This window comes from Patagioenas fasciata, chromosome 11 (assembly GCF_037038585.1).
Source record: "Patagioenas fasciata isolate bPatFas1 chromosome 11, bPatFas1.hap1, whole genome shotgun sequence".
NCBI lineage: Eukaryota > Metazoa > Chordata > Aves > Columbiformes > Columbidae > Patagioenas > Patagioenas fasciata.
In genome coordinates, this window is record NC_092530.1 from 14476773 (window position 1) to 14504764 (window position 27992).

Below are 27992 nucleotides of genomic sequence, written 5' to 3' on the forward strand. Positions count from 1 at the left end.
TCTTCTTTCTTTCCCAGTAGCACATTTTCAACAGCTTTCTACCTTTCCAACAAGTTAACAGCACGTAGGAGGTGTTAGCTTTGTACTGCTTGAACTCTTAAACCTTGTCCCTGGGGGAGGGAGGAGGCTGTAATTACTATGAACTTCTGGTGCTGATAGTGAAAGAAAGCTTGATATTCACAAAACTCTCAACAGAGGTTGGACTTAGGGCTTTATTAAATTGATAGCTCTAATACCTCTAATTAATACTTTGGCTAGGTCTCCAATGGAGCAAGAGTTCAGAGACTTTCTTAAAAAATATTGTTCACTAGATACACATTAAATTGACTTGTAAGAAGCATGCAATTGCTGTCAGTTACAATGCTACCCAGAAATCTGAACTCTCAGGTGCCGTTAGATCTTGTTGATTTGGATGAATGTTTTAAGTCCTACCAGAAACTATATGATAGTGTAAAAAAGCAATCTTCAAGTGTAGTTGTAATGCAGAGTCTTATTTAAAAGACTCAGACCCTCAATATGAGTATGTATGCTTTACTCTAATTTTGTACAAAAATGTAAGAAAAAGAATGCATGATGAAATAGAAGATAAATACATCAATAGTTTATGATAGGAAATGTGTCTAGGAAGGGGACAGTTTATTACTAGCTTTCCTTGGGATCTGCAACTTTTTAAAAATAACTTCAATGTCAGGAATTTTTAAACTGTTATATTGAAAACATCCTCCACTTCTCATGTTCTCTTCGTGTATTCAAATTGCACATTGCAAATATAAAATAAATCAAAGATGACCAAAATGAAAGATGTGAAATGAAGCATTCAATAAAGAAAAGAAATGAAAACTTTAGTAAACAATCTGCCTTTTCATATTGTTTGAAAAATTCTTCTTGACACAATATTTTTGTTCATTATATTTTGAAATTATAATTTCTCTTAACCAATACCTTACTAGACAGCTGGTGTTCTTTGTGCCAGAAGTGAAATATGAAGACACACCTTGGTGTAGGAAATTGTAGAACTGTAATAAGACATGGATTTTAAAGCTGCAGGAGTGAACAGATGAGCATCTTCTTTGTTCCTGTTTGTGATTATTTCAACGTATTTGTTCTATAAAACATCGTCTATTTGCTTTTATTTTGAAATATTTTTGTCTTATTGACAACTGGTGTTTTGTTTTTTGTTGTTGTTTTGGGTTTTTTTTGTGTTTTTTTTTTTTTTTTTTAAATTCCATAGGCAAATACAACTAAATACTTTTAAGCTTTTCCTATGGTAATCACTGCATTCACATTGCCTCAGTTGGTCTCAGGCTCCACTTAAGTCTGTCTTTTTTTTCTACATGTTAAGGTCCATGTGAGTCAGGGATGTGTTCATTTTGTTGTAATTCCTGTTAAAACCATCAGGACCAATAACATACAGAAAATGCAGAAGCAATTAAGGGGAAGGTCACATGAAATGGACTTCCTACACAATAAAGTGTTTTCCCCTGACCCTGGTGAATGCAAAACTCTATATATATGTATATATTTTTATTTTAAATTTTTTTTACATTATGTGGCAGTTTACAGCAGTACCTACTGGAATGATACAGAAGCACAGCTGACGTAATGGTAGTTTTCCAAGCAATGTACAGAAAGCCTGACTCATATTTGAATGCAGTTTGCATAAAATCTGAGTTGTGTGGATTTCATGGTAGTTCTCTATTCATGACACTGTATTTCAGAAGATTTATGTGACCCTGATATGTAATTATTTTTCAAAAAATGCACCTTTAAGTTGGTATGTTTGTTAAGTTCAAAAACCGAATTGTCAATCTTCCCAATGTTGAGATGTTCCCAATTTGAATTCCCCCTTTTTGTTTTAAATGGTCTCTTGGGTTTCTTTCTGCTATGATTCCAGTGTAGATGAGGAACTCGTGCAAATGGTCTTTTTACAAATGTAACCTTTTATTGCTGGATTATGTCTAATACAAATGTATATGTGGATTTAGCCAAGAGCTGCAGGATGGGGTTGTATTGCTGTATGTGACTGCCAGTGCTGTTCCTGGTAATGAAGCAGCACAGAGAAAGAAGTGCTGTCCACAGCTTGAGCTTGATTGTATGCTCTGTCATACAGAAAGTCACGGGAAATAGAAGCTTTCACTTGTGAAACAAACAAAAAACCCCTGTATGTGCATTTCAGGTGTTCCAGTAAGAGTAAAATTATCTCAGAAAATCAGAGAGGAATCAGACTGGGCTTCCTCCTGTTCACTTGCTTTATGCCTATCAGTCAATTTGTGCAAGGAACAAAAATACTGTATGAAGAGCATGTCCCCTGAAAAATACTTCTGGCATTCTTATTCCAGCTTATTTCCCTGCCTTTTTTTTTTTTTTCTTTTTTTTTAATTGAAAGAATGGGCTGACATATTCCTCTGTGATTTGTGTCTTCAGGAATATTTAGGGTAGTCCCACTGATTAGGATTTTAATATTCATACAGAATGTAATCAGCATGAAATTGCAAAAACAAAGCCATTCTACTACTTTGGCAATGAAAATGCAGAATAAACAACTAAAAATTTGTCTTCTATCTGCCTTATGTACATGATGGGTTAATCATTCATGAAGTAATCATTATCTTACAAAGATGACTTATAGCTCAAGAAAAATTAAAAAATAAATACCGTACTGTTATCTTTCATTATTATTGGAAGACATGCCATGGTGTCAGTGCATGCAGAGAATGCTGGACTTTTAAAACAAAGGAAAAAAACACACAAAAAACCCCAAACAACAAAGCAAACAATAACAACCACCTAGGTTGTTCACCAGTTTCTCTGCAGCACCCTGCAAATACATGACAGTTTGGACATAAATGGGAATTTCATGAGAACCTCAGGGAACTTTACACTGAAGGTTGGGTATCTGGCAGGTGTCTGACTCTTTAGACTCTTTCTTAAAGGATGCTTAGAGAGAAGTAGTGATGGATAGAAATGTCTAGTTTTCTATGCTCAAAAATCTTTCGCAACAAACAAATGAACATCTCTAGCTACATGTAGCTTCTCATAAATCAAAACAAAAGAACAACCAAACAAACCACAAACAAATAGAAAAAACAGTCACTTTTTAAAAAAGTTTTTCCTTTTAATGAGTCTTTGATCTTAGAAGGAAATTGCAATTGTAGATAAAACTGTCATTCTTTTAGTGTTTTCTTCATTTTACCCCGGTCTGTTCTTAAGAAAATCGTGTCTCTACCCATCACTTGTGGTCTGTATGAGGAGGTGAAACAGCAATTCTAACAAAGCAACAGAAGCACAGTGGAAATACGAGCAGAAGATAAGGATAGTTCTGTGGGAATGAGACTTGTTAATGTTGGGTTTCAAAGCCAATGTAGTGGTATACTTTATACTGCAGAGAAAGATTGATAAAGTGGTAGCATTTTGATACTGGAATCTGTACTTTCGTCTTGACAGATATCATAATTCCTCTAATCTAATTTAGATTTGTTCAAAAGGTTTATTGCCTTTTGACTCCAGGTGCAAGTGACCTGGAAAACAGGTGGTCTTTCTGGTATCAAAAGAATAATACTGGAATTTACATCAAGGCTCTGAACTTCAGTTTATGCATTCTTGATAATAAAGGCATTCTGATTGAGGTATTCGTTCCCCACATATCCAAATTGTTTCAGCCGCTATTTGGATCCCAACAACTGACATGGGTTGGAAATGGATCTATGAGATTGTGTGAGAAACAACAGTATAATAATTTGAAAACAAACAAAAACCCACAACCAAACAAAACAAAAATTAAACAAAAAAACCCCAAACAAATCAACAACAACAACAACAACCACCAAAACAAAAAACCAAAAACCAAACAAAAAAAAACCCACCCAAAAAACCCACAGAGTGATTCTTCTACTTAAAGGCTAGTTTAAATACTTGTTTCTGAAAGTAAGTATCTGCCAATCTTGGCATTAAAATTGGACATTTTCTCTTTTATAGGTTTTAAATTATTGGTAGCAATTATATGGTAATGACTTCTACCCATTAGTACTACGGGACAGTTACATCAACTGGAGTGTGCACTTGTAACAGCCGTGAAGTCCCGGGTCACAGCCAGTTTGTTACAGTATTAAGGAATGTCATGGTGGGTACATTTTTATGTCAGAAAGAGCTGCAGAGTTAAGTAGGATAACATTACTGTGTCAGGATAGTGGGAAAATAAATGTATAACAGCTGTTATTAGACACCAGAAGTACAAAATAAATCTGTTCCCAAGAACACCGCTGTGAATGAAACAGAAAAGAGGGAGAATAATCCTTTAGTAGTAGCTTTTAGCATAGTGGGCTAAGCTTCTTTCCACCTTCTTTCTGATGTTTTTCAGGATTTCTCCAGATAGACCAGGGAGGTTTATAAAGAGATTGTTACCTTGACAGAAAATTCAGGTGTCAAATCTTTATGAAGTTTGTTTTTACTCAAGATTCGGTAAGCTGCAGGAAAATTAGTGCTTATGGAAGATTTGCATATTATGTGGTTTTGATAAAAATGTTGGTTTTGCAAAACCTTCTGAAACCTTCAGGAAATTGGAGGAAACAAAACCCATTACTTATGTGCTTCTGTTCTTCAATTTGTAATTTCTGCTACTTTCTGATTTGCGTCTGTGTGTTTCTATTTTCAGGTACTGCCCTGTTAGGCCTGATCCATTGCCTTCTCTGGTTTTCAGAAACTGGTATGTGCGAACTTGCAGTAAACTTTTAAAGTTATTAAAACCGTGTAAAAACCAGTGATTTAGTCATGAAAACCTCTCTTTTGAATTAGCAATAACCTGGGAAGTATCCGAAATAAGTCAGTTTGTGTAACACGTATCCTTGGGTTCCCAGTTCCCATGGGAATATCTCAGAAGACAAGCTGCATTACTAAGTTAATCAAACACAATTTTGCCTTACTACTTTGCCATTCCTTCAAATGGGATATGAATATTTTGTTTCTTAATCTGCACAATTACCCTGGAGCTCAGGTTGCGATGTGTCAGTACAATGACGGCTTCCCCTGAATGACAACTCATTGGTCTAGTGAAAAATGACAGGATTTGAAAACCAAGGTTGTTTAAAGACTCAGTTCTGGAGTGACTTTCTCTGTTAATTATTACTGCATCTTACAATACACCTTAATTATACTTATTTTAAAATATTGCAAAATATGTATTTTATTCTAGTAACAATGTGTTTCCCCTCCCGACCCTCCATTAGGAAAATAACTTTCAACATTATAAGTGGTTTTGAATATTTTCAAAATGTTCAGAAAGTTTTAATGTGTAGTAAGGCAAAAGTCTTGACATAAATATGCTGTAGATATTAAAAAGACTAATGCTGTTGTGCTGATTTCATTTTTCTTTTGTCATATATATATATATATATAATTAAAAATATTGGAGGTGATCTGAATTGGTTCATAAAACCTTGCTGGTTTGCAAATTATGACAATATTTTAACCGCATTGCCTGGTTCTGAGTTAGTACCTGTAGGCATCTTACATTACATTGTACCTTGGAACTGCACCTGAAACTTATGGTTACACTATATTGTTCTGGAAACTTAGTATTTAAGGTTGAAGGAGCAGAGCAACTTCTATGTAAGATCTCTGGTGTGAAATTCTGGTCATAGTAACTTCTATATCTTCACCTTTGTTTAAATAATGTTGATGGTTTTGTCTTCCTACTCTACTTCAGTGATAGAAGCTTTTTTTTTGCTCTTTACTTTCAGTTCCTTAGATTCTTCATATTTATGGCCATTAATTTTTTCAGATATTCCTGCAACACCTAAGAAATTAGTCGTGCCATATATATTTGGTACCAAACCACAGAGATTTGGAAAGGAGCATTGCTTTCTAAAAGGCCTATATATCTATACATTTTATCCAGTTTATGTTGATTCCGCATTGGTAAATATTTGGTATCCTGGCAGTTGAAGAACATCTCTCTGAAAAAGATGACTCTGAAAAGCATGATGATTCTGAATTTCCAGTAATTAAATGATAGTCAAGTAACTTTACAAACATTAAATAACCTTAATGAATAAGTGGGATTTCTAATGTCCAACAGTTAATGACTACAACAATTTGTTTTCAGCAGTTGAAAGGCAATTAAAATATTCGAATGTTTTGCCATGTTAATGCTTAAATTATATTACTTAAGATAATAGTAGGACCTTAACTTGTATTTCTCTTAGTTCTATGCCTATAAGATTTCCCTCGGGTATTTATTAATAACACTAGCCACTGTGGAACAGCTCACTTGACCTCATCACGATTCTCAAGACCCAGTACCTCGTTTTCCCCATCCCCATGCTAGATATACTTTTCGTGTTGTGTGTTATAAAAACTCTTATTTTGAGGACTCAGTAATCCATTTGTTAGTAGAGTCGATTCAAAATGTTCTGCAGTTACTGATACTATTGCCTGGGCATTCTATATAGAGCAAAACCAAGTTTATGCTACAGAAACAGAGTATGTAATGTGTGGCAAATAGCATTTGTGATCTTTGTGCTCCCAAATTCTTTTACCAGTAACTGAAGGAATTGTTGTGTTTCTGTGTGTGATCACTAATTCACGCTTTTCCAGTGTCCCAGGATAGCTGGTCATAAATGTGTGGATCTACATATAGTGAGTCAGGCAATTATTAAAACTACTTTAGAAGTGGTTTTCAGAATTGATGACATGGCTGAGACTGAATGACAAAACTTCTAATAAAATACTGTATCTTAAGAAAAATGTAAAGTTAGTGTCATATAATGTTTATTTGGTGAAGGATAACCTAATGTAAATGCATGAAATAATTGTCATCACCTACATGAAGATAAATAGCTTTTCCTGAACTAGCAGGCTTTTCCATATAAAATGCTACATTTTTACCAGTTTTTCCCATTTACTTGCCAAATACATTTTATTATGGCCATAAATGGAAAGTGTGTTGTCTACTTAAGCATTACAGTACTAAAAGAAGGCATATTCTGGTGACTCTGTGTAATTGAAATCAATGACTTTGTTACCTGAAAACTTGTTTTATAGCACTGTCACTTGAAAGAAATGCTGTTTCCTTCCACCCTCCCACATACTTAAAAGTCAAAATGTGTGGAATCAGATGCACATGGGTTGTCAGCATGCATGTGCCTGGAGTTTTATGATCAGAATGTCACCTTTTGCCATAAATATCTGAAATAGAGATCTGCATCTGTTATCCTAACAGACTGGGACAAGAGGCTGTCACCTAGTGACGTCTCAGTGGAAACATTGGTTAGTTCATTCTATTCTGATAACAGCACTACTGCATCACAAGGATTTGTCAGGAGAAAAGTGTTCATAGCACCTTGTTGGTATGAAAGAAAGGTCAAATAGTATTATCAAAAACAATTCACACTTCAAAAAAATATTGTAACTGTTTCAGAGTTTTTTGTTATGAGTTGGAATGTGTTTTCACCTGTGCATATGTAAAGGGAGTAGAATGCAGATAAGTCTTGTAAACATGAAAATTACTAAGAATTCCAGGCTGAGATGGATTAACTGCTAGTAAACTATTTCATGTTGTATTTGGTAAGTTGATTTAGGATTACTGGAGGTGTAGTGGATATTTGCATTTCATCTGATAGAGTGATGTCCCACACTTAATCAAAGTAGCATTTCTGGTACATCAGTAAACTAAATCAATATGTTTTCAGATGTAGAATTGAATTACTTTCATATCTGCTGTGTACTGACTATCCTGTACGTGTTTGGATATCTCCTTACTCTCATTACTTGTGTTTTGAGAAGAAACATTTCCTATGTTGATTTTTATAGGTAATAGCAATTTAACAGATACTAGCTGGTAGCATTTGAAAATGTATTTATTTCTCTAGATTGTACTGTAACTTTCTACTCAGCTTCAATCAGAAGCCAAATTTGGCCTCAGAGAACACCATATTTTTTGGTAGAAATCTGCCAGTTGCTTCAGTGTATTTGCAAGCATGCTCCATATAGACTATCTTCCTTTCTTCCTGGGTTTCCTTCTTTAGGTAGCCTTTGCTTTAATTCTGTAGCAAGCACTCAGTCATCCTAAATATCATAAATAGTTACACAAAATAATGTTACAGTTGTCATTTTACTGCTAATACTGAAAAATTTCTCCCTATGAAACACCAGGAAAAAAAACATTATTTTCTCCCTTTAGCTTTCTCATTTAGTGTCTTGTGGAAATAGCATCTGAGTGGTTGGGTGCAGAACACTCGTGTTTGGTGATCTTAGGACTGGGCCCAGTACCAGGGTAGCAGTTTATTCCTACATTGTTTATTCCTAACTTATTCCATTAAAATAAGTAATACAGTTGTTATGAAGACACTAACTAGAAAAATAACAGCTGCACGCTGTTCCGTCCTGCTGTTCTGTGGACTGACAGGCCACGTGGGTGTGGTATTAAGACCTCGTTGGCAGATGTTTCAGATGACTTCAGTATTCACAACTGGCAAATCCTCACATGAATTATGAAGGTCACCTCAAATGAGTTACATTTCTTGAAATAAGCTTCTTTGAGTGGCTAGGTGGTGTCTTCTAAGCAGCCAGGCTTGCAAAACTTTTCACTTGTTGCTTACCAGTTGTTGTCTTGTATAAACACATCAGGAGTATCCTGAATAAGACTGATTATACGTGCTGAGTAACAGAGAACATACTTTGTTTTTAAGCTGCATCTGCCTTTTAATATTCCTCATAAGAAGATACACATGAATGTACTGTCACACAGCTCATTGGATTACAACTTGAATGGTATTTTAATATTTGCATCACTTTAACTGAAGGTGTCACTACCGATGTATTGGGACCTAGTAAGCACAGTAGTTAATGACGGCTAACTTTCTGCCTTGGCTGGGAAGAAATTTCACTATTCTGGCACGAGTACAGGTCTATTGACTTTTTAAGACCAGCAGTTAATAAGTAGAACATTGCCACCTTCTGGTCATAAAGGAAAGACACAGTTAAAGAATAAGCGTTATGCAAGTTTAGGATGCTGCAGCAAAACTGATAGTGTATTTGTTTGCAATGTAACTGCTCAGTACCGGGAGCACACTTCAGTGCAGGTTGTAGGCATCGTTTGCTTTGATTGTGTGTATTTCATACCATGCTGATGTGTTGAGAAATAATATATTATGCTACACACTAATTATGTTTTCCTGAGGACTGAATTACATATGCATTGTGAAGATAGTATGAAGGCTACCATGGTTACCATTGTGCACCCAGCAACTTATTTTATACAGTGCCAATTAATCTGAGGTAATGCTTGAGAGAGAACATTGAATAAGGAATGCTAATGTCTCAGCTGAAAGATGGAAATTAGATAGAAAAGCACAGCTTTTATTGAAGATTATATGTCAGGGTTAGCATTTATAAATGAATCCAACTATAAGACTAAAACCAATAGTTGTGTCTTACATTAAAAAATGTATCTCTCTAAGCTGCTGATTTCTCAAGGATATTATCTGAATAGGAGCTTTTTCCTTCACGCAATTTTAATGCTGTATTTCTGCACTTCAGACTGTAATTGGGGATTATTGCTATGTCAGGAAGAGGGTGCAATTCATGATGCAAAGACATCTATGCACGATGCAAGTTACAGTTGCTAGGGACAAATCTTATGCCTCTGGCCAAAGACTTCCAGATGGCGAGGACTGGGCATAGCACAGCTCTAACTTGAACAGAACAGCTGTCCTGTTTCTGACAGCTCGGTTCTGCTCATGTTATGTTGCTGATATGGATTCTTAGTCAACTTGTCCCATCAATGTGAGGTGTATGGCAAAATTTATGTGCCAGCTGTACACAATGTCTGGTTATAATTCTTGCATGGCATCCTTTATGGGTCCCTTTTGCACTGGAGCAAATCGTTTCAGTAGACCAAGAGAATCCAGTCCAGAGCACTCAGATCCAGCCTCCTCTCCAGTTCTGAATATAAAACATGGCTGTTGTAATTCCTAGATGAGACCTTTAGGGAAGGGCCAAGTGAAGATATTGGATAAGCTTCTGACAGAATTGCAAATTTCCTGCTTAAAGGTTTTTATTAAATTTCTTGTATCTATTTATACCAGCACAGCATAAAAGCATTACGAATATCTGCAGAACAGAAGGGTGTAGTGTCACAACCGTGCCTCTTCATGTTTTGTGTTTTGTTTTCTTTTTTGTTGTCATAGCAGTTTAGTAGAGTTTTGCTGTTGATTCTCACTGCAGCAGCTGTAAATACGTATCGACAAAGATCTAACTTAGATCTAATGAAGTAAATCACTGAAAGATTGACAATATCAACATTTTAAAGGCGTTTCAGAATAGGAAGGTGCAGACAAATGTTTAGATGAGATTAGAAATCCCTTTAATCCTTAAATTTGATTCTTACCATTTTGCAAAAATGTACGTAACACTGAACATTTAATCTTTAGAAGAAATTCTACCATTTCTTTTGATTCACTAAAACACATGAACAGTAGGATTTAAGTTAACTAACTTTATAGTGGAACAGATGAGGGAATCCTTGTATCATCCATTCTGCTGACAGAGCAACATCACATTTTACAGGGCTGGTAATTTTTGACGAAAAAAGTAATGGTAACAAACAGTTGGGAAGCAGTAACTTCAGCTTCCACAGATGCTCCAGCAGTGAATAGTTGCCCAAGGCAGAAGCTTTGATGCTTAAGTGATGGAATGTTTATCTTGAAAACTAGAAATTAAGCTACTAAAATGCGTAGGCACCTTTTCTAAGTGTTATTCATTAACACAGTTCATTGGCTTATGTGACTTGTAGCTATACTATTACTACTTTACATTAAAAACTGGCTTGCTATACATAATAATGCACTCCAACAAAAGTGAAAGTAAAGCCTTTTCAACAAACTTCCTGGATAAAAGACAATACTGAGTTTCAGTAACTTCACTCTTAGTATAGTGACTTTTAAACTGATTCTGCAACATTCTTAATACTCCATTAGTTAGACTAAAAATGCTTAACTCTGCAGGATTAATCACTGGTCTCCTTTTCCTGTATCATATAATGATCATCTCTCTTGCAGCACTTTGAAATATAATATGGTCAGGAGTATCTGTCTCCTTTTTCTTTTTTTTTTTTTCCTGTAAATCAGAAATATTTTTGCTTGCTTACTTTGTACTTTAACAGACCCTTGAAATTCATATACAACTTTGTTTTGTTTCTAAGAACATGGCTTAATCAACATTTTTGCTGAAGCTTCTAATCAGAAATAATTGTTCACTCAACGGGGTGTAACAGGGAAAAGTTGCAATTATTTATGATAATAAAACATAATTAAGTTTCTTACAAAAACTGTTATATATCATGCACATTTCCATGAGGAAACCTTCTTCTAAGGTATTCTCAGAAGAACTTTCCGTTTACTAGCCAGACATTTTGGAATATGATTAGCTGCTGATTCAAATCCTAAGTATTAATCTGTCTGTTGAACTGAAAATGAAGCTGCACAGATATGTAACAAAGGATCAAGGACATTTCTTCCTATCTGTTGAAACAAGTTCATGTTTAATCATCAAGTTCTTGGCAAAAATATTTCTGCAGTGTCAGTGAATATATAAAAGTTTAGAAGGGAAGTTTGCGTATTTTTATCATCTAATTTCAGTAATAAGATAATTGAGCTGTTTAAATGCCTATTAGTGGAAAACCAATGGAAATAGCAGGTTAGTAATTACGCATATAAACCTTAGCTTTTAATTCTGATAAAATCTGTGTAGTCCCTGAACTTCTTTCTTGGTAAAACAGTTGCTTCCTATTCGTTTTTGTTACAGTGCTTCCAGTTACTGATTTCATTTTTGGGATGGGGGGCAGGGAGGTGGAGAAATAATGTAAGAACCTTTTACAGGTTTCCCTTTAGCAGCAGAAACTGTTGACTTGCAAAGAAAACACTCTACCTGACCAGCTAAACAGCTGAGGGCTCCAGGCACGTCAGTCATTGCCTTTGCTTGTAGGGCTGGAAACATCAGTTATGGTAGCAATATATTTCAGATGTTGATATATCAGGCAAGGTGGATGAGGTGTTTTTCAGAGCATCTGGTTCTGTGGATCGATGGACACACAGATGGAGAAGTTCTGAGTGACTGAACATTACTGAGGTTATTCAGCAAGCTGGCACAAATTTGTTTCTCCACGAGGAAGCCTGCAGCAGAGCTGAAGGCCATTACAACTGAAAACCTGGAACTGAAAGGACAGAAGGCAATAGGGGAATACAAGAAAAACTAAATTAATATTATTTTAGAAAATTAACTTTTAAATAAAAATCTGAAGATAACTAGTTATAGAGGAAGTTCACACGTGGAGGAAAAGGTAGGAAATAATATAAAAACACCTACTACATTTACAATCCAAATGAAAGCACATCAACTATTTTTGGGTTTTGCCTTTGTTTTTTGTTGTTGTTGTTTGTTTTTTGTTTTGTTTTTTCCATTTATGATACTTTCAGAAATTTAGGACTCATCCTACAAACACAAATCATTACAATGAAACCAGCCAAACATTGTGGTTTGCTTGAAAGTAGCTATTGCAGAATAGTGTACACTGAACTATATTCAAATTAGAGATGTTGAATTACTTACCTGTTGAATAACACATAGAATTACCCTTTTGAAGAAGGGTATCCATGGCTTGTAATGGTGCTAGTTTTTCCCTTCCACCCCACCTTCTGCTTTACCAATTTATAAATTCCCTGATTTCTGGCAGCTTTAGGTTTTGTACTTAAGCTGTATAAATCAGCATAGAAAATAACAGAGTGGCAAGCAGTGTGTAACTGATATCATGTCCAGCACTTTCTTTTATGTTTGAGGGTAGTTGTAAGCACAGAATAAAACTGATTATTTCAGCATATGTAGCAATAGTTTTGAAAGTTGGTTTTAATTTTAGATTTCGTCTATAGTCAATAGAAAGAGGATAGTACTCTGTATTGGTTAAACTCTAGTGTGTATGGAAGGAGCCAAGAGCTACCATAACTACATGTACAAAAGATTCCCAGCAGTCTCTTTGTTTTGTAGCACATTGTGGGACTGTGGAAAAAAAGTTGGATTTGTGTATTGCCTGAAAGCTCATCACTTTTGAGTATTTTATTTATCCAGTCTCCGTGAATGGTGCAGTTTGTTGTCATGTTTGACTGTTAAGACTTTTTTACAAGGGCTTTTAAGGTGTAACTCCATTTGGAGTAACTTCAAGGTTATTCTGTCCTTAAGGCAGAGATAGTAAGACTCTCCTATTTTCATTGAAGCATGTGCACTGTAGAGGAAGACAGTGTTGCCAGTGAACTTAATTCTTCAGTGTGGAAGAAACAGGGTCCCAGTGAACAGCCTTTTGCTCATTTACTCCCTGCAGAGAAATGACATTTGTTCTCTACAGCATTTTCTCTTGAGAGGACCAGTTATTGGCTTATGTCACAAGCACTCTACCATTCCTTGGTGATATATTCCTTAAGGCATACATGGATCGCTTTCAGAACTCAGTGATCCAAATTCAGCTTTTATTGATTGTATGAATGTGCTGTGGCTGTGAGAACAGAAATTGTTCTTGTGGATGTGTTAAAGTTCATCTGGTTTTCTTTCTGATGCAGTGCTGCTATGTGTTCCTCCCACTATGTTGTGTAAGTATGTATATACATATATATGCTCATATGAATGAAAGGCTTCAGTGGTCTTTTACTAATTCAACCCAGCCTCCTGTCACTGATGGAGATTTGCAGAGAATCTGAATCAGAATAGCAAGGGCTCTCTTTACTTCCTTCACTCACAGCAGCTGGTTTGAGGGCAAGGAACAGACAATATATACAAATAACAGACAACATGATTAACTTTTTGTCACTCTGAGGATGATTTAAGCCACTGAATTCAAGGCGCGTTGAGGGGGAAAAATGAAAATGAGAAAGTGCTGTAAAATTTGATAGAAAATATAAGTGTATCTCCCCGTGTCCCTCATCTCTATTATTGGAGTTCACTGGTGGCATAATTTTTTTTTTTTTTTGATCCTAGCATAAAATTTACGTTCTCTCTCTCCTATGTCAAATTTTAGTATTTCCACTCTTTTGATTTTTGAAGGAGCCTTTGCTGAAATTAATGGTATAAGAATACAGTAAAATAATTATATGTTTGGTGCCTGTTGGGGTGAGCAAGCCCCATTAGCTTGGCTTGGGCTGTGCAGCTGAATGTCAAGAATACAAACAGTGTGATATAGTCAGCTAGAACTCAGCATTGACAGGAACCAGCATTGCTAATATTGAGGTGCTTCTGTGTTGCAAATCAGTTTTGCCAGGATTGATCATGAGGGAAAAAAATAAAATAAAATTTGAAAACAATGTCATTCAAAGAATGGGGTGATAATGCATTTATGGACTTACTCCAGCCCAGACTCATGACTTTTTTAGCCTTCCTGGTTAAATGTATTAAGCCAACTGTTCTGGTGCTTTACACAGTACATTAAACAACTTAATCATACCGTCCTCTCTTGCATTAATAAATTTAGCATTTGTATTCCTGAAGCAGCTGTTTTCTTCTCTTGCTCTATTTTAGTTCTTCTTCAGAATACAAATTCCAACTAATTTCCATTTTTTTCCAGACCTAACACTGTAATTTTGTTTTTCTGTTTGTTGTTTTTGTGGGGTGTTTTTGTATGGTTGGTTGGTTTTGTACCCTGTAGACCAAAACTTGAGTGCTTTGAGGATGACTGTTATTTTATTTTTCATTAAATATTTCCTTTGTTGTTAAATATTTCCCAGTATTCTTGAACATCCTTCTAGAAGGAGGGTGTTCTGGAACACAAGAGCTTATTCCTCTTCTTGAATTTTACTCGATTGCTTTCATGGAGAATAATTGCCATGTTTTCACAGGTAAGTACTCATCCTGGATGCACCTCAGATTTTACACATCCAAGAATGAGACAGACTATAGAGATAGAACTTTTAAGATGGAAAATAATAAGGTCTGTGCTTTGTCTGTCTGAAAACCTCAGATTCAAAATATCATTAATTTGGCAGTTTGAAGTTTTGATTATAGTTGCAGATATTGATCAATCCCACCCACGGGTGCAGAACTAACTACTGTACAGGGAAGTCTGCTTCTCTTTAAAATCTGAAGAAGTTTGCTTAAAGGAGGTAATTTTTAATCTCAGGCTTACATCAAATGCTTTAAAATGAATATTATTTTAAACTCTGGACTTGTCAAGGCTATGAAGGCTGGGGTACACAAGAAGATGGGAGGTGACACAGCCAAGCGAGCTGACCCCAACTGGCCAAAGGGAAACGCCACGCTGTATGACATTGTGCTCAGCAATAAAAGTAAGGAGAAGGAAGGGAAGACATTCAGAGTTTGCCATTTGTCTTCCCAAGTCACTGTTACATGTGATGAAGCTTTGCAGAACAGTGGTTTGGGAAGTTTCACTTAATCTGTCAGAAAATATCATTACAAGGATCATTGTGACACATGCCTGTTGCCACCCAGACAGTGACCAACCATCCTGCTAAACAGATTTGATTCCACTGTATAAGTATTACCATAAGCCAAGATGATGATTAGTTGTATTATTATAATTTAGTTAAACAATTTCTCTGTGTAGCAAGGGGGTAAGCAGAGGATGAAGCTAGGGAACTGTGTAACAGGTTAGCAATTAATTTTGTAGTAGTCGTTTGATTTAACCTGCTATAGAAGTAGGTTGCTGAATAGACCTTAGGATTTTGCATTTCTTATGTGCATATTACAGTGAATGTTATGTGGCAATGTCTGAAATTGCAGTATATCTTCAACCAGGAGGGAGCAATTTAGAAAGAATTGCATGTACCTTTTTATGTTTTAAACACAGCCTTCCTGGGATTTTTGCATACTATTGTCAGGCCAAAACATAATTTTAACGCTGTAGGAATTAACACGTGTTCCACAAAGACTCAAGGAAGCTCTCTAAAGTTCTAACATCAGTAATACTTGAGGAAAAAACTTCCGCAAACACTGCAGGATACTGTGAATTGCAGCACTGGAATCTATTTTATTTTAGCTGACTACCATCTAGTGCTCTACTGTTATTTTTCTTCAGATCCTGCTTTTGTGTACTACACAAAGGAAAGCGTATGTTTTTGTTTTATTGCCTTTACTGTGCCAGCAAACATGCAGAGAAAGAATGACTGATGTTCTGTGAGATTTCTTATCTTTCATGATATGATTTTCTTTAACAGCCGTTCTTACTCTTCTCCCTACATATTTTTGTTGCTGAATGCAATTCATCATTTCACCTCTTCTTTCTTACTGCTGTTCTCTGCATTTTCTTTTTTCTGGCTTAAAGGGCAGCAAAGTTGTTGTAACAATCATTGTTCAGAAAAGGAAAGGCAAAATGAGAGCTTTAATTATTGTTAATACAGAGCTAATTTATCACAGCAGGTATTAACAAACCTTTAATAGAAACCTATGTTTTCTTTTATTAGGTCATTATTAAGGAAATCTTTGGATCTAAGGGTCTTTCTCCCCTTCTCCCCTATCCCTCCAAAAAAAGGAGGATGCAGGGCTCATGCATGAATAAAAAACAGAGAAAATTGCAGTCTTGTCCAAGAAGGACCATACTTGGAAATGAGGGACTGGTTTGTTACTTCATTCTTCTTGTTAATTCCTTGTTTCCTATGCTGAGCAGTCCCATAAGGTTTGCCATAAGTGCTATTTTTTTGATGCTGGCTGTTGACTGGACAACCTGAACACCTCCACCACATGTACCTTACAGTAGCCACTTCATAACCATAATTTCATAGTAAGGGTCAGCTTGTTGCACTGAATTTTGCTATTGGTAAAACAGTGATGGCATTGTAATTGTATTATACTACTTATGGAACATACTTTTTACAGAACTGAATTGATGTAGAGATTGTTACAGAGGGAGAGTGACAGTGTTTACACTGAGGAGGTTAAAAAGCCCAGCTTCCAATTATAAAGTTGCTTTGCTGCCTTAGGAGGTCACTACCTATATAAAGAAGCTACAGCAAAGGGTGGCAATGAAAAGGAATGAGTTGAAGTGATTTTTATAGAGGTCACACAGCAGGTCAGCAATAGAGCAAGGAATAAATTTCAAGTCTCGTGAGTCCCAGTCCAATGTCTTTGCAGCAAATTCTGCTGTTCTAGAAATCTCATTACTTACTGAACAGACAAGAAGAATGTTAAAGTTGGGTTGTGTGCACTGTACCAGTTGGCAATCACTATGCTCTGTTTAAAAAATAAAATAAAATCAACCAACCAAACCAAACCAAACACACAAACAATGAAAAGAAAACTGAATAAAACTGCATAAAATCTAACCACCCTTCTCTTATCTCTGATTGCAAAAAAATCCATGAAAGATAAAATGTCATCTATGCCAGAATTTTATGATATCTTCTGAGATAAGAAACATCTGGAATGTGGAGTCATGGGACAGCAGTCAAGGGCGAGAAATGTATTGAATACACGGCAGGACTGGGGAGTCAAGGATGATCCTGCATCTTCTCTCAGGTTTCCTAGTTCTCAAGATTTGGGGAGTGTTGTTCTTTATTAGTTGGGGAATATTGCTTATTATGACTTTTTTTTTTTTTTTTTAATCTGGCTCTCTTCTTTGTTTCAGAAGCATCCCATTATCTTCTCAAAGATTTCGTTTTTTTTTTTTTTATTATTATTTTCCCAATTTTTTCCTTCACCACCTGTAAATCACTTCAGAAACTATAAAAGTAACTCGTAATTATATTACTCTAACAGTTCTGCAAAGAACACTTTATAGTTATAGAAAGAGTTGCAAATGTGTCACTTTTCATTTATACCACAAGTGTACACAGGCTCACTCAAATAACTTTTAAAAAGTCAACTGAAATTATTGTTCCTTTTTACAGACTTAGAGCACCTAGCCTAAAGCATGGGGATAGAAAAGCTTTCATCATAAGCACTTACTTGGGGAAAAGTTCTGGCAGAAACCGGGTAGATTAAGAGTCTAATACAAAATGTGGAAAAGCTTGTCTAGCTTTCATTAATGCCATCTTCTCACTTTGTCTCTATTCCTTCCCTGGAGGCCAATCTGTAAGTGTAGATAGACAACCGCAAAGTAATTTGCAGCTGCCTGACAGTCTGTAGAAAAACACCCTGAATATCTCAAGTTTATGTGGTAAAAAATACTATTAAAATAACTTCTGCTATACCACCAAGATTATAGAACACAGACCAGGATAAAAATACTCAGTCATAGCTTAGAGTAGTCAAAAATTATTGATTTCTTAATTGGAGTTGAGAGGCAGCATTTTGTATCATAGGACACTAAAAGGCTCTTTTTTTGAGAAAGAGCTTTCCCATGTGCTAGTGTATCTGAAGATCCTTATGGCATAGATATTTTGATGGATACATTAAGTATCTGGCATAGAAAGAACATGGAGAACATTCATTCTGATGCAATTGGAAATGAACCTAATCACTCACAAAGCATGGATGAAAAGAAACAGCTTTAATATAATAAAGCACAGTTTAATAGACAAAGAGGTCTCTAACCTTTCCTCTGCTTACCCTCTGAGTATCATAATGAACTATGTTGTCAGGTAGGGATGAAAAGTGGGTTGCTGTTTTGATAACCGTAAGTACTGGTGGTAACAGACATGATCAGCCTACCAGTATGTTATTTCTTGCTTTGTAACACTGTAACATATCTGAAGTGCAGCAACATCAAGGAAGGTTGGCAAGAAAAGAGAGATGGCCCACATAGATTTCAGATGTTAGTTTAAATCTGGATGTTTCCTACATAATAAAACTGCACGCAGATGTATGGAGGTGAAAACTGTTAAAATTTATCACCACTAATGTTATAGATGACTATAATATATTTGGTACCTGGTGTAGAACATACCTGTGAAACAGAAATTACTATCTAAATGACTAAAACTCCCACAGAGATGATGGAATGTGTTTATTAAGTAGCTGACAAGCTGATAACAAAGACTGATAGAACTGTAACTCCAGGTTTGTCAACTTAAAATAACAATATTAAATTAAGATCATACATGAACAGATACCTTAACTATTGCACAGGGTGTATGTGGCAAGGTTTGGTAGTGGGGTGGTAGAAGAGTTTGGGGTGAAGTTGAGTCTGAGGAAGTGGCAAGGGGGATGAAAGGTGTTTTAATGTTTGTCCTTGGGTTTTCTTACTACCTGAATGTATTTTAATTTGCAATAGATCAAGCTCATTTTCCCCAAGTCTGTTCTGCCTGCAACAGTAACTGGTGAGCAACTCCCTGTTATCTTGACTGACGAGATTGCTTGTTCATGTTCTTCCTATTTCCGCCCCTGGTCCTGTTGAGTGGAGAGCGAACAAACAGCTGAGTGGGAGTTTGGCTGTTAGCCGAGGCTAAACCACCACAGCCCTAGACAATTAATAGTCTAAACAGCATTTCAAATTAGACTGTGAAGGGAATGAAGTTAGAAATGCCTGAAAATGAGATCTTTCCAGCAAATAATCACATGGTTATAGCAATCACAGAAGTTGTTCTACATTACTGTAAAAGGAGTTGAAAGATTGATTTGGTGAACCATTACCATGGGAATTTATTCTATGTCTACATTTTAAGAAATCGAATGCTCATCAAAAGAAAGGCATTAAAAATAAAATACAAATCCTCTCCAAAGAAATAGTGCAACAGACATTGTTAGGTTGACAGTTAGAATTGATGTTTTTAAATGTCTTTTCTAATGAAAATGATTCTATGTCCACGAGAACAACTGCAGCCCTTTTCACTTGATGGTCCTTGGATTCCAGTGCTGTGAGTCCCAGTTTGGCACTGCTGAGTCAAGCACTCTGTACACACTGAATTTCTGATTGTAGTCCCTTTCTACAGTACACAAATAGCACTACAAAATATAATAAACAATGTATTTTTATGTTTCAAACCTCTACATTTGTTTAACTCACTGCAATGATAAATTGCTACTCTTGAGGAATACATCAAGAGGGGCCTAACTATGCATTTTTGAAAACAAAATGAATTAATAAAGTATTCATAGCTTTTTCCTTTATAGTCCCAGTGCAGTGAAACATAATTCTCCGTGGTGTGACACAGCTGTGTACTTGGTTTTCACAGTGATAATGGTGAATGGTAATGGGATGTTTGAAATATCTACCAGCTTTCTTGAAGAGCAGTCCTAGGATTTTCTGAATCACCTAAAAAATCTTGTTTCAAGAAGCAGGACACTGAAGCAAAAATTACAAGATAATACGTCATATAGGTAATTTTTTTTTAGGGAGTGTAGAAAAAGATGTGTTTAATTAAGTTACAAGGGTTTAAATGATACAGTGCAATGAAGCACTGTAATTGGTGTTCCAGAAAACTCTTTTTTTGTCGCTATGTTTGCAATGATTATGCAGAAATGCTTTCTCAACTGTTAGTTAACAAATATGATACATAGTAGGGCTCCTGAGGAGACTACATTTATTTTAGTGATACTTTTAGATATGTGCAATGCTATCTATCCTGAGATCATACTTTTCCAAATGTTAAATCTTTCAGGTATTTATATGTATTTTCTTGATGTGTTGTACTTGGCTGTGGTGGATCATGCAAGCTGTGTAACATGGAGCTTAAGCCCAAATGGAGGTTGTTGCTATGGGCTAGTGGTACCAGTTCCACTTTTCCGCTACTCCCAAAGAAATGCAGTGCAATAGCTACTGAGGCTGACCCCTAGGAGGTCACTGCTGTCTCCAAGTAGGACATTTGGATGTCATATTACAGCGCAAAAGGGTGGCAAACAAAGACAGGAGAAAAAGTCTGGAGCACATTCTTTTGTTTACTCAATCGGGAAGAAACTTTTTAACTTTAGAGAAACTAAATTAAAACTATTTCAGTTTTATCACTTCGTTATAGGCAGGGAATCAATGATACAAGGCTTCATGCAAGTTTGAGAATATAAATAGAATTGTTCTACAACTACTGTGTTATTTTTCATTAATTTATTCCAACTACTAGTGGGGAAGAGGTCCAGATCTCATTTACTATTTTCTTATTTTCATTGTGCTAGGAATTGCTCAAACACTACGTGTGTACAAACCTGACATATGAAGAAGATCACTCCTGCTTTTGACACAGGACTTGTATTAAGTCTTTTGTCACAACTTCTGGAACTGGTCAGATGGAAACACTTATTAAGATACCTAATTTGAATACTTTTCAAAACAAACCAAGAAAATGTAGCTTTTTTAACATAGTATGTGAGTTACAGTGTTAAGAATACAAATCTTGTGTTTTACTTAGGTATCAAACAGTTCAATGGAATGACAAAATATGTCTGAATAACAGAAGTGTAGCACAGCTTTACATGTCTGTAGCCCTGTATATATGTTACATAAAGCAAGAAAGACTAGGTGCAACTAGCGTGAATAGAAGGTGAAAGGAGGAACACAGCCATGAAACTGTTCCTCTGTCATTAACCTGGCATGAAAAGAGATGGAGATTTTTGCACATTTGCTACCAAAATCCAGGTGACCCACTGAAAAGTTTGAAATACTTGCATACACCAGGTTTTAAATTAATTATGCCTGCATCTGTAGCCCCCAAAGCTTTTCAGTTAAACAAAATGGTCAGGAAATAAAGCCTATTGCTGGAAACAAAACTAAGATTCTGGAAAAGTAATAGTTGATCAGCAGTGCTGGAAGGGTTGTGAGTTTGTATGTGTGTAATCGTATATACACACACACTTATGTCTAAAATGAAAGTTAAAGGCAAACTGTTTTTTCTATATTTGTCCAGGATTTTTTCCAAGATTGGTTTCATCAGAAAGTGACAATTTATTAAAAGGTTTGAAGAAAAGGTCACTTTCTAATAAAGCTTCAGAAGTAAAGTTATTTCAGTTCCATCATGAACACCTGATAATGAGAGACCTAGAAGGCTGGTTCTTATGGCATTCGTTAAGGGGCAAGTGAAGCAAGACCTTAGGTGTGATTTAGTGGCTATTCATGTCTTCTCCCTCAGAAAACTTCAAACTAGCAGGAATCCAGAAAGTGCTAAGAAAAAAAAAATGATGTCTTCGTAGATGTCTTGCAGCAGTTCTTCTAGCTCCAGTCATAGTAGTACATCAGCATAACACCCCCCAAACTGTATCTCCCTCCCTTAGGTCATTATGTTACAGCAGTTTTATTTTCAAAATTGCCTATTTCTTGATGAAAGTGATCATTTTGTGAATGAAGAGAGATGTACCCAGTGAAGACACAAAGATCACACAACCATGAAATAGCCATACACATTAGTCATAGGTGGCAGTCTACTTTTAAATTAACTGTGAAATGCCATCCCCTTCCCTTCCTTGGTTCATTATGTCCAAGCAGATTTGCCTTGTATGTGCTGAAGTTCTTCCAAGTTCTGAGTGCTCTCAAGTTTTTCTTGCAGAATCAAAAGTAAAATCCATTGCCTTTGAGACTTACAATAGAAATCCTTGTGACTGGAGAGAACACAACTGTTTTGTTAAGAATGCAGTCAAAGTCAAGTGCCAGCCCAAGGTGGCTCGTTAGACTACTGCAGCAATGGAGTATTCTCTTAGACAAGAGGCAAATAATGGATTCAGCTATAGATTTTTCTCTTATTTCATCTTTCTTAGATATCTTTATTTTCAGAAAGAATCACGTAATGCCTGTAGACTGATAAAAGTCAAAGCAAAAATACTGGTAAAAGAACTTGCTGGTGTTTGTACGCATCTACTACAGTTTGTCAGCATGTGAATTTTTGTCAGATGTCTCCATATATTTGATTTCTGCCTTTAGCAGCTGTTTCAAATCAAAGATCCAGACCTTGACTTGTATAAATTACTACTCAATTGTAACTCAGTAGTTGAGACACATATGTGTTCAAATAAACATAACATCTAATTCATAGGTCATAATTACACTGCACTTATCTTTCCAATTACAGAACTGCAGTCTCATTTAGATGCAGCACAGTTAACAGTACTGTGTCTTCTGTTAGAAACAAGAAGAGGATGCCCTATATATAAAAAAATCAGTTATCTTGCTGAAGAAGCAAAAAATTAAACCAATTTTACAGTATAAATGCCATATAGTCTTTGCATGAGAAGGACAAAATATTGATAGGGAATGTGTTGGGAGATATCTTTAGGATATTACTAGTTTAACAATCAGGAAAAAGACCACTTGCAGGTGCCAAAAACATCCAAGACACCCTGTATCTAGAAGAAATAGCATGCTTTCACAAAAGTGTCAAAGGAGGCCATAACAATATCTATTTCTTCTTAAGGGAGAAATAAATGTCATGATAAAAGCAGACCCAGGAACACACATCTTCTGTCTTTGTTGCTATTTCCATATTTAATTAGAATACAAAGTAAGACAAATACCTAAAAGCTATGCTGACAGAGTTATAGAAGTTTGTGAAAATGTCAGTCGAAACTCATGTATGTCTCTAACCATGGTATGAACAATTGTGAATCCATAACATTTTCTATCAGTGCAAAAATTAAGTAGTGAATGGCAATACACATTTATAGGCAAACACTATCAAAAATGTCTTGGATACCTGCTTTCAGGATTTTAAAAATGCCCATGCAATGTAACTGAGAGAGGGATGCAATTTGTTTTTAAAGTATGAGCTTATAAGCTTTTTGAATCCTTTACTTCTGCTTCTTCATTCTTTCTTTCCACCTCTTCTCTATGTTATGGAACTCCCAAACTCAAATACAACATGAAAAAAATGTAAGTGTATGCTTTGCATCTATGTAACTGAGTAGCTGTAAAGGATTTTAAAAGCCTCAACTCATATTTTTTGAATACTCAGATGATGGAGAAGTAAATACACCAACTCAGACTTTATAACCTTTATTTCTCTCAAAAACAAAACAAAACACCAAACAAAAAAGCCTTTTAGAGTAAAGTAGACTTTGGCTGCAGTGAGGTTGGCAAGTGTTCCTGACTGCCACAGCACATTTGTAGCTAAACTGACAGTGCAGATTCTCTAAACATCCAAGCAGAGCCAGGTTTATCACATCCTGGTTCTTGATGTTTGTAAATTAGTGTTGCTCCTCTCTCGTAAAAATCCATGTAGCAGAACCAAGTATTCAGCAGTTCTGTGACAGGAAACACTATTATTTTGGAAGCACAACTATTTTTCTTCAAATGATCTTGTTGACAAGAGGAAAACCATGCTGGAGCCACTCAGAATGTTTCCTACTACATGACAAAAAAACCCCACTCTATCACTTGCAATTTTAATATGCTGTGCTTTTGTGGAGGAAAGAATTTTATAAACTGACATCTCTAGGCCACCATGTACCTTTAGATCTCAAAAATATTAAGCTACAGGTCAGTTCTTGAAAGGAATTTCACATGTGCTGAAAGGCTGAAAAAATACCTTTTGTCCCAATTTTGCCCAACCTTTGGACTGATTGACATCTTTCTCAGTTTGAAATGCCTCAAAACTGTTGGTGTAGGTCTTCTATTACAACAGAAGACAAAAATAAAGATCACCATATTTGCTGTACAAGTTTTAAGCTCTATTCCTCTGAATTAAACTAAAATCAAATTGACATTGTTGCTTTAGTTTTAAGTGCTCTGCTAGCGGAGTCATGTTATGAAGCATTACAATTTAAGACCAGAAAAGAGTATCCAAATGGTATTCAGTTCTATCTGCTTTCACAAAGAGAAACAGAGAACAGCAGAATTGCTATATTTTATTTTTAATTAAAAAAAAAAACCCAAACTATTTTAAAATGTGTTGAGGCTTTATACAAGTGTATATCCAGCACCAATGGCTGAAAAACAACTGAAATACAGCTTGTGGTCTTGCCCTCCCCCTTCCAGCAGCCTTCTCAAAACCTACAGTCCTTCCTCAAATATATAGTTGGCAGTCCTACCGGCATGCAGCAGAAAGAAATGCCTATGATTCTATGAATAGCAAAAAAACCCCAACCCAACAACCAACAAACCAAACACACAAAACAAAACCCCAAAATACCCAAACAAACAGACAAACAAACAAGGCCATGAGCCTCCCTACCCCCGAATCCCACACATTTCTGCAATGTAGCTGTTATAGAAACCCACATCCCAGCTGCAACCACCAGGATTCTTACAAAGCTGTATGGAGAAGAAGTGGGGGTGGAGTGGTATTTTTTGCTTTGAGGGCAGGACTTCAAATAAAAAGTTAGACATTCTATGGTTTTGCCCCTTTTACATTATTTTAAGTGTAGTGTTGTTTTCCAATATTCAAAAGAAAAGCTATTCTAAGCAATACACTTTCCATGGGAACTATGGCGGTAATGCTCTCAAGCAGAGAAGCTGATTAAATGGCGGTGAACCTTGCAGTCAGTAGCCTATTTGCCAGCCACTCTTCAGAGACAAACAGGAATTTTACATCTGTGCTTTTCACTAAAAGCAGTTAGTGACGTATGAAAAGATTTGATTAGTAAATGTCTAAGGCAATAGACTTCATCTTTATAGCATACAGAGAAAAGGAGCATGAAGCAGTGAATTGCACAGCTGCTTAGAGAAGAACCACATTCTTTTCCAAGATCACCAGTTATCAGGCAGATGAAACAGGAATATTTCCGCAAGAATTGCCTCCATAGCAGTACAGAATATATATAATACCTCCTCAAGCATGTGCAGTTTCAGTGAGTTTCCACCTGTCAACAAAACCTGAAGTTCTGCAGAGTCCCTTGTCACCCTGCTACACCTTTATTTCCACTTGTTAAAAACTTATTCAGTCTGGTATAACTTTATATAGTGGGCTGAATCCACTATATGAAGATTCAATCAATAATCACGGTTTCTTTTTTTTTTTCTTTTTTTTTTTTCTTTTGAAGAATTAATAATCATCAGTAATCGCCCATTGTTTTTAGGGTGTGGACATCTGAAAAATTGTGTATGTAAAGCTTTCAATGTCAGGGAATATGGAATTTGAGGTATGACATAAAAACAACTACAACCATAATATATACAAACTCATGGTTAATTTTATATACCTGCAGATACAAACAACAAAACCTGTGATAAAGAATCACTTGGGGAATTATTTATAATTAATAAGCTTGTGTATTTTGTCAGTAGTAGCATGTTCTTAGTAGGACATGTCTATTATCAGCTGTGTAGTCTTAAATGTAAGATATTTTAAGGCATTAAGATGGTCTTTCTTTAACTCTGTAGATGCATCCAATGCACAGCAATAATGGTGTATGCACTACTCTTACAATTCCAAGAAGTTCAGGCACTGGGGTAGGTGGGAACACTATTTTTAGACATGGCAAAGGATTTCAATCTAAATTTCAGTTAGTTACTTTTATCCTTTATTGAAGCCAGTTATAGAAAAGAACAAAATAAAATTACAGACAGAGCAGTGTTAATAAGTCAAAAATTATTCCAGTGCCTAACATTAAAAAAAATATAAAACTTTAAACTGAGCTAGACAGAGAAGATAATATTTTCCTTTAATAAACCCCTCTTAGAGACCAAATGTTATTTCTCTTAGAAGAGTCTTGGTAGTCATCTTAAAGAAACTGTCCTTTGAGCATAAAACCAATAGAGACCAATTAAAATACAGAACATTCTCCTGTAACTTACATTGGACAGCCAGAACTGAAATATTTTTAGTGCAGCTTAGGAAGTCAGAGCATTCTGGAAATTGCATACTCTGCTTGATCTTTTTACACAGAAATGGGCAGAACAACCAGAAAAACTAGCGTTTATTTGAAAAATTGCTCTTTATATCTAGTAAGGAAATATGCAAATATATACATTCTTTCCCTATCCCATGTTTAAGTTATCTGACACAGCTCTGCATGTATTTCTTTAGATTTTAAGTCAATTTTATTTAAATGTTCTTATGAAATCAGGAGAGACTTTTCAAAACTTCAGTCAAATATTTGAAGACAAATTTCGCAGAAGTGCAAAAGTTAAACTTCCATAAGTTACTGTTTCTTTCAAAGAAGCTTTAAGCACCTAAGTTATTTAGAATCTTTAAAAATATGAATCTTAGATCATGATATTGAACATAAAGTCTGAATTCTTTGGACCTGGTGAGGTGATAAAAATCAGAAACTTTTATTATTTAAAGCATCCTCCATAATATGTTTGGACAAAATTGGAAAAGTGTTTTTATAGTTTTGTTTGTTTGTTTGTTTTAAAGTATACTGTAAGGGTTTTTTTAATAAGATATTTAAGTCTGTAGTTGTTTGTCAAGGCTCCAGTGTCCAAATCCATGTTTTTGATTGTTCAGTCAGTATAAACACTAGGTAGTGAATATCATCTGTACTCCATTGTACATAAACCCATCTCTGGTTACTTTAAATTTTGAACAGGTTTAAGGAACTTGGAGTTTGACTCTCAGTGAAGAAACACAGCTAGACTTTGGATGCCAATATTTCAACTCTTTCCATAGCAGTCACAACAAAACAGTAAAACAGGTCAGTATCTCTCTGGCACAGGTGACATTGGCAGTCTGAGGCTTCAAGCAGCTAATTTGTCTACTATTGTCCACGTCTAAATCCAGACTCCAGAAAATAATGCAGAAAAATTCTTTTTCCTATTTCTGAAATTAGATTCTTTCAGCTGTGTTCTTTCCTGATATTTATTCTGTCCTTCCTAATCCTTATTCTGTCAACTGCATTCTCAAAGTCTCCTGTGTCCCTTGCTTCTCCCTCCTGAAACTTCAGATTTTTCTCAACCCTTTTTACTCACCTTCATCTCCGCAATCCTGTTGAATTCCTGACCTCTAGCTTGCATTTCTGCATTTACTCTCCTCTATTCCACCCCATTTCTCAAGAGCCCAGTTAACTGCCAGTGCAAAATAGAAATGTTATTTTTTTTTCCCTGCGGTACTGAAAAGTCTCAAGCTATGTCTACACATCACAGAAGGTCCTCTTATCTCACCTCTTCTGTTGTGTCAGGAAATGCTGTGAAATCCAAGCAATCTAAGCAAGCTTTACATCTCCATCAGGCACTGCTCTTCTGCCGTTCCCAGACCAAGGTCACACTAGCT

The 27992-nt window shown here is 35.8% G+C and overlaps 2 long non-coding RNA genes across 2 annotated transcripts in view; one reads left to right on the forward strand and one right to left on the reverse strand.

Moving 5' to 3' along the window:
- The window catches only part of LOC139828891 (uncharacterized), a 147149-nt gene that overhangs the window by 78969 nt on the left and 40188 nt on the right, over positions 1-27992 (forward strand). Inside the window, exon 2 of the long non-coding RNA XR_011740949.1 lies at positions 4652-4702. This is a non-coding gene — a long non-coding RNA (uncharacterized lncRNA). The remainder of the gene's footprint in view (positions 1-4651; positions 4703-27992) is intronic.
- Positions 9334-27991, reverse strand: LOC136106573 (uncharacterized). Its single transcript, XR_010652143.2, has 3 exons — positions 27884-27991; positions 11923-12208; positions 9334-10224 (listed from the first exon to the last, which is right to left on the reverse strand). It is a non-coding gene; the product is annotated as an uncharacterized lncRNA (long non-coding RNA).